This window comes from Mustela putorius, unplaced genomic scaffold (genome assembly GCF_011764305.1).
Source record: "Mustela putorius furo isolate JIRA1106 unplaced genomic scaffold, ASM1176430v1.1 tig00003853_pilon_pilon_pilon, whole genome shotgun sequence".
Taxonomy (NCBI): domain Eukaryota; kingdom Metazoa; phylum Chordata; class Mammalia; order Carnivora; family Mustelidae; genus Mustela; species Mustela putorius.
In genome coordinates, this window is record NW_025422005.1 from 68,368,514 (window position 1) to 68,378,825 (window position 10,312).

At 38.0% G+C, this 10,312-nt stretch overlaps 1 long non-coding RNA gene across 1 annotated transcript; it reads left to right on the top strand.

The window, feature by feature from the left end:
* The first annotated feature begins 538 nt into the window (after window positions 1-538).
* Window positions 539-5,943, top strand: LOC101690274. Its single transcript, XR_006601601.1, has 3 exons — window positions 539-843; window positions 1,753-1,853; window positions 5,842-5,943. It is a non-coding gene; the product is annotated as an uncharacterized LOC101690274 (long non-coding RNA).
* The last annotated feature ends 4,369 nt before the right edge of the window (window positions 5,944-10,312 follow it).

Sequence of the window (10,312 nt, forward strand, 5' to 3'; positions counted from 1 at the left end):
TTTGAAAAAAAAAAAAAAAAAAAAAAAAACCTCCTGCGCCTCAGGTCCCAGCGGTGATCATTAGCTAATAGGTCTCCTTCACAGAAGATCAAGCTCCCAGGTTTGTTGCCACCGGGGTGGGGTGTGGTGTCTGCGTAACAGACTTTTATTTATTTGAGAGAGCGCGTGAGCACAGAGGGAGAGGGAGAAGCAGGCTCCCCACGGAGCAGGGTTCCTGACCTGAGCCTCGATCCTAGGACCCAGGTGTCACGACTGATGTATCACGACTGAGCCCAAGTCGGACGGTCAACATACTAAGTCCCCAGGTACCCTTTGGGTCTGTTCCTCTTGCTGCGCCTTGCTGACAGTGGCTGTTTATAAACTTTCTCTGCATTGGTTACAGTCCTGTGAGGCGCGGGAGCAAATCCCGGAGGCCATGAGAGACAAGCAATGGGGGAGGTGTCTTCCAGCAGTCACGAGAAGGGGCGCGCCACATAGGGGTGCTACAAGTTCCTTTCTGGGTGACAGCCATCATTCCAGTGTCCTTACCTGAACGCAACCTCCCCGGCCTCCAGAGCTGAGCGATCCCGAGGATGCCCTGAGCCGCGGGGGCTGTGGAGTCTCCCGCCTGCCCAGACCTGCGCTCTGGAGCAGGCGCAGGAGCCCCAAGATGGCGCCGGCCGGGCTCCTGTGGAGAGCGTCCCAGCAGCCTCCCAGGTGTGTGTGCTGAATGAGACGCCTGTCCTCAGTCCACCGCTTGAATACAAGTGGCCAGCCTCTTTCCCTCGAAGTTCGGATGGGATCTGCTGCCCCTGCGTTGGGCTCTGGGCCTGGTGAATCCCAGCGTGTGAACCGTTTAAAAAAGTTGGTACTCAGATGGCTACCGTGTTGTGGGTCTTGGGATAAGACACCGAGATCTTCAAAGTTAGATATTTGGGGGGACTTGTTTGTCAAGTGCATGTCTTAAATTTGGGGGTTCTCGGTGTGGGGTTCAAATCTTTGGCTCCTCAGGGAGAAGCTCTCGCCTTTTTCCTCCCCTGGTGGGTCAGTGCGCCAGAGGTGGCGTGTGTGCTGAGATTCGGGTCTGTCCTCGCCTACCCGCTAAGATGTAGTTTTCTTCGCATATGCTCCACATGTGGTCATCCCTCAGCCAGCATTTAGGGTTTTGTTTTCTTGTAAGCTTTTATTTATTTATTTGAGAGATCCTGTATGCATACTAGTGGGGAGAGGGAGAGAGAGAGAGGAAAAGGGACATAATCCCAAACTGACTTCCCACTGAACTTGGAGCCCAGCCATGTGGGACTTGATACCACCACCCTAAGATCATGACCTGAGCCAAAACCAAGAGTCTAAACCTTAAAGTACTGAGCCACCCAGGAACCCCAGCATTTAGGTTTTTAAAGAGATAATTTTTCTGTATGTAGCTGTAGACTCAGTGTATTTGTGGGGGGAAGTGAATTCGGGATCTTCCTACATCGCCATCTTAAACTTTGCATCTACAATGGAAAATATTGGAAAATCAGAGTCTGAATAAAAAGAATTATTAATAAATTCTTGCAATTATAAAGTACCTTTCATTACAACATCCTAAGGAGTTTAGTATTTTTCCCAAAGGCACTGTTTAATGCTCCTCTCATGCAATTGACTTATGGCACACTGACATGGTGAATCAGAGGCAAAATAGCACTTAAGGCTGAAAGATTGAGCCACTGCGGCAAGACCAAACACAAAGCTCATTCTAGTAAACTTTGCTTTTTTTTTCTTCTTCTTTAGGAAATATTGTTTTTTTAGAAGCCAATAAAGCCAGCGAAAGCTTTTAGCCTCTTCCCACAGTCAGTGCTTTGCAACTTGGACTAGCACTTTTTCTTGCCACGGTAAGTCAAATCTTTCATTTTTATGCATAATCATGGCCCTTCTCTTTGCTGGCCCACTGGGACATATATTAATCATTTTTTAATAGCCCATTAGGTATAGTCATATCCTGTGGCAACCAGGTCTCTATTAATTTCAAAGTCTTTAGCTTTATGCAGCATATCTAATAATACATTTCTCCATCTGCTTGGGTGAAGAATGAGCTTGGAAATAATGGTCAAAACAGTGTTTTTTAAGTTTTCATTAGATCATATGCTTTTTCGGGGGTGGAAGGCAATACCTTAAACTATATGTGTAAACTCTATAGAATATAATAGGATCATTATTGCTAGTCAATGCCAGTAGACTACTCAAATCATAGTGGCTAGGTCACCATCTATGTAATAGATACAAAGTTTGAATAAATATACATACATTATATTTCCATTTAGACCTCAGTAAACCTGTTTCTAATAAATAACAGTCTTGCCGCATCTAGATGTCCCCTTTTTTCTGAAACCTGATTCCTAGACTGCATAATACTTAATATTTGTAAATGGGATATGGTATATATTAAATTTGAACATGCTAGTAACAATTTGGTTCTAAAGAGAATTGGCATTTATTGAACATTGCTATGCCTGGCACATCATTTTAGATAATTGTCGTAATGAGAGGTTGGGATTATTTTCAAAATCTGAGATAAGAAACTTGAGTTTCAGAGCAGCAAATGGTTTAATTGACTGTATGATGTGCCCAAGATTATAAACTAAGAAATTAAGACTAGCTGAAATTTTTCTTTGTGGTCAAGATATTTCCTAACTACAATATAATCTAAAAGCAGTAAAACTTAGGGTGTTTAAACTAATCTAAATTTAAATTACTTTAGACTAGCGCTTTGCTATACAACTCCTCTGGAAACTTCAAAATGTCAAGGATTGTGTCTGTTTTATTTATCATTGTATCCAAATGCCTACCCAGTACCTGGCACAGATTAGGTGAATAAATATCTGTAGAATAAATGAATGCCATCTTTTATGGTCTTGCTTGTCACCTTGTAAATGACCACACATGTAGATATTTCCTAAGTTGAGTTATGCTTTGATTTTATCCTCTAGGGAGATATAAAGCTCATTTATTATGTTAGAAATATCAGAATAAATCAGTCTTCATAAATTAAATGAAACATTGTTGCTCTTTTTGAGAAGGCTTACCATGTTTCTGATGGATTGCACACTAGTACAATTTTGATTTCATGAAATCAGCAGATACTGCTTTGTTGCTATGCTGGATAGTAGTTTCATAGAGATGAATAAAATAGTGGCCCTACCCTCAGTAACTGGCATGACATAATGGAAAAACAATTGAATGCAGGGATTAGAAAACAAAAACAAAAACAAAAACAAAACAGCACTAGAAACCTGTGACTTTGGGCATATTATTTAGCTTATTCCAGACTGGCTTTCCTATTTATCCTATTAACTGTTTACTTTCTGTTTTCTTTTCTTACATTTTAGGAATATCTTATATTGCATATATCTGAATTTTCTTTTAATCTGTACAATAACATTTTTATTTTATTTAGAAAGCTTAGGCAGTCTACATGGGTATATTTGAATTGTTTCTAGTTTTTATTTTGTGTTTTCCATTTGTCCCTTTTTTCCTGTTACTTTTTTAAATTAAGACTTTTTTTTTTTTAAGAGCAATTTTAGGCTGACAAAAAAATTCAGGGAAAGGTAGAAAGATTTCCCACATACCCCTTAACTCCACACATGCATTGCTTTTCCTATAATCAACCTCTTCTACCAGAGTGGTACATTTGTTAAAATTGATGAACTTACACTGACACATCATAATTACTTGAAGTCCATAGTTTACATTATGATTCACTCTTGCTATTGTGGATTCTTTGAGTTTGGGTAAATGGATAGTGATAAGTGTCTGCCTGTTACTTTTTTCCTGCTCCTGTTTTGCCTTAATTTAGTTTGTTTGTTTATGCTGGATGAGTTTCCAGTCAGCCTACCCCTGCCTTCCCTATTCAACACCCCCACACCCCAAGTCTTCCTCCTTTCTTCCTTCTTTAGAAATTGTACAGTTTATATTTACTCCCTTAGTGGTTTTGTTGCTAATTTAAAATGCATACTTAACTAAGTCTAAAATTATTTGATATTTTACCCATTGCTCAAGCAATAAAAGGATTTTAGAAGGCATTGACTCTTACCAGCTCCTTCCCAATTTAACATGCCTTTATTTGAAGTATTTTTGACTTAGCTTGTTTCTTGTTGCTTCTACATTCAGCAAATTAGTCATTATAATTTTTTTTTTGTATAGTATTTTATTATCCAGGTTCCCCAGAAAGCAGAGCCTGAGACAAAAGTTTATAAGCAAGTAGTTTATCTGGGAGTAAAGTGAGATAGACAGAGGGAGAGATAGTATAAAGATGGGATGTTGAATTAACCACTACTAGAGGTAACTGCATATGCAATCTTTTAAGACCATGGGATGAGCCTTATTGAACGAGTCTCAGATTCTGGGAAAGAAGTAGAGGCATTATTTGTTGGTTCTTAGTCCCCATTGGTCAAAATTTCCATTTATCCTAGGTTAGGTAAGTGTAAGAATTCCCGAACAGGAAGTGAAAGGTTCAGAGCTGTCAGGCTACAGATGGGTGAAGTTGATTAAAGTTTGCATACAATTGGCTGGTGTAGCTTTGGCTGGAATAAAAGGTTTGACCAAGAGAATTTGAAGAGGTACACAAGAAATATCCAACTCAGCATTTCTTCTTATTTCTTGGATCATTTCTTTCTGTTTGAAGAAGACCCTTTGTAGTTTCCCTTAGTAAAAACATTTTTCTTGTGGTAAAAATATCAGTTTTTGTTTTTCTAAGAATGTCTATTTCTCCCTTCTCCTCAGTTCTTGAAAGATTGCTTCCATGTTTCAACATAGATAAAACTCTATGCTGTAAGTTATTTTCTCTCAAAATATCAAAGATATTGTTTTATTGCCTTTAGATTCTGAAGTCAGTTTAATTACTTTATTTCTTTGTTAATGAGCTGTCATTTTTCTCTGGTTGCATTTAGGTTCCCTTTTTAATTTTGTACCCTATAGTTTCATTCTGAGTTATCTAGGTGTGATACTCTAATAATTTCCTGTGTGGAATTTTTTTGGAGTTTTCTCTATCTGACTGCTAGTGTTTTTTTCATCAATTCTGAAAAGTTTTCAGCCAGTATGTCTTTGAATATTGTCTCTTTCCTATTTTCTCTATTAATTCCATCTGGAACTTTGATTATACTGTCTCATTTTTATTTCTGTGAATCTATATGTCCATATTTTCTATTTCTTTGTTTCTCTAGAGTATGTTCTGGATAGTTTTTTAAAAATTTATCTCCAGTTCACTAATTCTCTCGGCAGTGCTATCTATTCTTTTGTTTAATGCATTCATTGGTTCCCTTAACTTAAGTAATTGCATTTTTAATTTATAGAAATTCTGTTTCAATTCTTTTTCAAATATGTTTGGTCCTCCTTTTTAATCACTCATTCACTGATCACTTTTCATGTTTTGCTGTCTTTTTAAAAATTTCAAACACATGTTTTTTTCATTTCTGTGCTGTATATAAGTGTCAGTTTCTGAAGTCCTTGTGGTCCTGTGTCTTATTTCTGCTATTTCTTATGATTCCCATTCATTGTGTCTTCTCTTTGGGTATGTTTTGTGATGTGATTTTTTGTTTTGATTTTTACTGTGGGTTATCTATTTTTCTTACATATTCAGTTATATTTTTCAAAGACCAGGTTGAATTTTAATTCTTTTAAGGAGGATTTATATTTGCTTCTAGCAGTCATTTGTGGCACTAACAGCTCTGGATCACTTTATATTAAATTACCCACTTTGATATTTTATGATCATATAGATAAGATATAGATATATAGATATATAAACACAAATTTGGATCACTAACCTCTTTGTGGGACAGTTGCATTTAAAAATGGTGAGAGAAATCTGTTTTCTCCCCACAGAACCAAGGCCCTGGCAGGAAAGCCTTTTGTTAATCACCACTCTACAGCATATTTCATTTCAAGGTTCTTACACTGAGGATAGAGATCTTTGGGATTCCATCAATGCAGGTATCTTCTACTAGATCATTCACCTTGAACCCTCTCCAATTTTATTTCCTATCTGTTGCTCACACTGTATCTAAGATGAAGAACTCTTGGGGCAAAGCCAACTTTACTCCAGGGTCCTATTACTTTGTTTTTAGTTCCCTGGTTTTTAAAAAAATATTATGCTTGCTTAATAATATATTAAAATAATATTATTTTATATTTTATCTATCATCTTAGTTGTTTTGATTAGGAAAATTTGGAAATAGGAATATCTTCTTATTGTTATAAATGGTTGTTGCTTTCCATTTTTTTCTTTTAAATGTATCTTTTGTTTAAACTCAGTTTGAACACCCCCATTCTCTCCTTTCTGGTTCCTTTTCTTCTTCAGGTTGTTCTTTCTTTCACTTCTTCGATTTCCCTGCTTTTTATTATCCTTTTTCTTCTCCCGTAAAACAAAAATGGAAAAGAATCTAGTGTCAACAATTTATACTTGGTGATTGATTGATTACATTTTAGTGTGGTTTTAATCTTTCAATCACTTACCTTGTACATATCCCTTTCTGTTATATAAAGAAAAGACTTTCTTCCTCTTGTTTGCTGACATTTAAAATTCTTTTAATAGGAGACAAATTGCTTTTGGACCTGAATACTACTAAATCTCATTTTCCACAAGTCTGTACTGATGGTAAATGTAATTTAATATTTTAGTTATAATAATAGGTCCCTTTTATTGAACACTTGGTATTTTCTGGGAACCATGTTAAATGCTTTACCTACATATTCTCAAATTTTCAAATCACATGGTAAATTAAACACCTTTATTTTATTGATAAGGAGGACTAAGGCTCCAGTAGGTGAGGTAATTTAGCCAAGTTTAGACAGTAAGATTCTCATTCTGGCTTATCTGGACTGTAAGCCTGTTTCCTCTTTCCACTGTCTCTCACTGTCTCTCTTTACTAGTTGGACTTACAAAAACGGCTTCATGATTCTCTCCTCTTGGATGACTGCTAACTTTTATAGGAAAAATGAGAAGGCTTGGTTATAGTTGTTTCTGGGTGACTTATTTCTGGGTTCTGAGTAGAGCCCAGAAGTTTTGAGATGAGTATATTGGGCCATATATATTTTAGCTATACATGTTTCTTCCAATAACTGGAAGCCTATATAATTTTTCTGTTTTCAGACATCCTCAAACCCAAATTTTGCCCTCCTTTTGTCATAAGATCTTTGATTCATAATTTTATGTTCTAAAACATGTGATATTATTTCTGTTAGTGTTGATGATATGATCAGACCATAATTGGGTCCTTTACTGACATACCAATTTATATCCCTAATGCCTCATATATTTTGAGCTCTGCTAATAAGATTTCTGACAATAAAGTATGACATTTGAGCATAACTTCTTCATTAATAGAGGTAATATTTTGCTTCCCTAACAAAACCCTTTTTGAATGAAAGCCAAGATGGACCAGGCCTATACTGAAATCTGCTATATTTACTCCAGAGTGGTTCCAGAGCACTGCTGTTTTTTAACTCAGTCACTGACTCACTGGCTCTGTCTTCCCCTCAGCAAATGAGGGCAATACTTTGCCTCTCCTTTCCTGAGATGATGAGGGTGTGAAGAGAATAGATGGGAAAGCTAATTAAATGCTTTGTATTTTTAAGACAAACTATCACAAGCCAAGCTACCCTGGTTATAAAGAAGTTTATTGCATTTTGCAAAGAACGCATTTAAATAAAGAGTAGAAATTAAATTTAGCATGCATAGTTTATATAAATGCAGTATTAAACTATGCGAAAATAAATATCTATATAGTAGAACATACTATATGATTGCAACTCCCTTGTGTTAGAATGACATCTTTTAAGCTGCTTACCCACTTAAGCTATTTTCTGCCTTCTAAGGAAAGTGAGAAGAATCAAAGGTAGAAAAATTTGAAATTAAGCAACAGGAGAGCATTCTCTGAGGGGCCTTATGTGTGCTGTTTTGTGTTTTCAGCAATCACATATGAGAGTATTGGTACAACTCTCAGGACAAGCAGTGATTAGCTGAAATGGCAAATTTGGCTCTGCAATATTGTGGTTGTCCAAGATGTATGTTATTCATTAATTTGGGAAGAATTAATGGTGTACCTATTCTGTCTTGGCAGCTGGGGATTCAAAGGTGATTAAGATGCCATTGTTATGAAGGAAGAGATATGGCACTAAGTTACGGTGAATGTGGGGGTAAGCTCTTCACTAAACTCTGGATGAAGACTCGAGACAGGGTTGAAGGGAAAATTCTATCCAGGGATATATTAGGGAAGGTGAATGCAGATTACTATGAGTAAAAATGTACTGTAATACTAAAATCAAATCCCCTGCTGTTTGTGCAACTGGGTGTTGTGCCTAGCAATAAATCCACATTTAATCCCCTTAATTTCAATGCAGGAACACAAAGGAAACAAAATCAGCTATAACTAAAAACCATCAAAATTCAAACCCAATGTTTGTGTTTGAAAGGAGGAGGGAAACTCAGTCTTCTCCAGCCCTCAAACCTCTTAAAGGAGTTCCGTCTTCACAGAGAGGTTAAAGTGTGGCACAGGTGACACTTGCTCTAAACATAGACCCAGTGACCAGGCTGTGAAAGCAAGCATTGCAGGCATTTGACTCATTAATGGCACGCTTTCTCCACTGTTTCCACAAGGCAGCTCTTCTCATAAAGGTTATATCCACCCACATCAAAGGTGGAAACAAAGTCCTTGACTCTTCACACATCTTCCTGAAGGACATCTCCTCCTTTCTCTTCCCTTTCTCAGTTCTGCTGAGCTAGGGGAAGCCTTCCTTCACTGACCAGAATTCCTCAGTTTGGTGGATCATATGAGCTTTTCTCCATTCAGATGTCTGGCAGGAAATGCATTAAGCTGGACTTCATGGGAAGTCTGCCAAAAATACCTTTTTTTAGTGTAGGGATATTTCAGAGAGGAATTGAAGCTGCTAATTTTAGCCCATTTCCACGTGAACATGTTTGCATGGTCCAGGGTGATGGCCCTAGATGTCTCTTTATAAAGCAAAAGCAAGGGGCTGTTAGTGGTCTGAGTGTCAGGGTTTTGCTGTACTTGTGTTTTGGCCTATGCTGGGGGACTGTCTTTCCTTAGATGGAATTGATATAGTGTCCTGTATCTCTGACTGGAGAAGACCGAACAGGAAAGGACACTGGAGGATATAAATAAAGGACCACTTATCAGATATTTATTTTTCAGAGGGACCCTGAAGACAGTACATTGCTTGTCTCCAGAGTCCTGGTGTCTTCTTTCAGCAAAAGCTGGGTGTTTGGATGAACTTTAAAGCTTCCTGAGTTTTGATGCAGTGCTGAAACAGAAGCTTTGATGCTTCAAGCTGCTGACTGCAGAGGAAATGCAGGGTTTAAAGCTTATCAGTGGAGCTTTCACAATGGAGAAAGCGTGCCATTAATGAGTCAAATGCCCTAAGATGTACTGAACATAGACTATCCAGAAAATTTTCTCCCCATAGTAGAAACACTGGGATTCCATAGTTTCCACGATTACAAAGGGCAGACTAAATATGTTGCACTGAGTACTCAAGGGCTGGGCTCTGACTCCCTATCATGCCTTGGCTCTCTGCTTTCCCCTCCTCTACACTCAGGTCTTCACCACGCTGAGCTCAAACTAGCCAGGGGAGATGTTTTATTTTAAGGCATTTGCCTTTTTGATTTTCCTTACCTGTATGCTCCTTTGTTTTTGTTGTTGCTGTGTTTGGTTTGGTTTTTAGTTTTTGGTTTTTTTGTCCTGGCATGTTAGTTTCATAGGGCTGCTTTAACAAAGTACTGCAGATTGTGTGGCTTAAAACAACAGAACTCTATTTTCCCACAGTTTTGGAGACGAGAAGTCTGAAATCAGGGTGTTGGCAGGGCCCTGTTCCCTCTGAAACCTGTATGTAGGGGATTTCTTTGCCTCTTCCTAGCTTCTTGTAGTTTGTTGGCAGTCTTTGTTGTTTCTTGGTTTATAGATGCATCACTCCAATCCTCCATCTTCCCATGGTGTTCTCTCTCAGTGTCTACACATCACTTCCCTGTGTGCCCATCTGTCTCTTTGTCCAAACCGTCTCAGTCACATTGGGTAAGGGTCTACTCTAATTATCTACTTTTAGTTTGATTATCTGTATACTCTATAACCAAATAAAGTAAAATTCTGAGGTGTTGGGAGTTAGGACTCTAGCATATCTTTCTTTCTTTCTTTCTTTTTTTAAAGATTTTATTTATTTATTTATTTGGTAGAGAGAGAGAGAGAGAGAGAGACAGCAAGAGAAGGAACACAGGCAGGGGGAGTGGGAGAGGGAGAAGCAAGCTCCCTGCAGAACAGGCTGCCAAACGCAGGGCTCAATC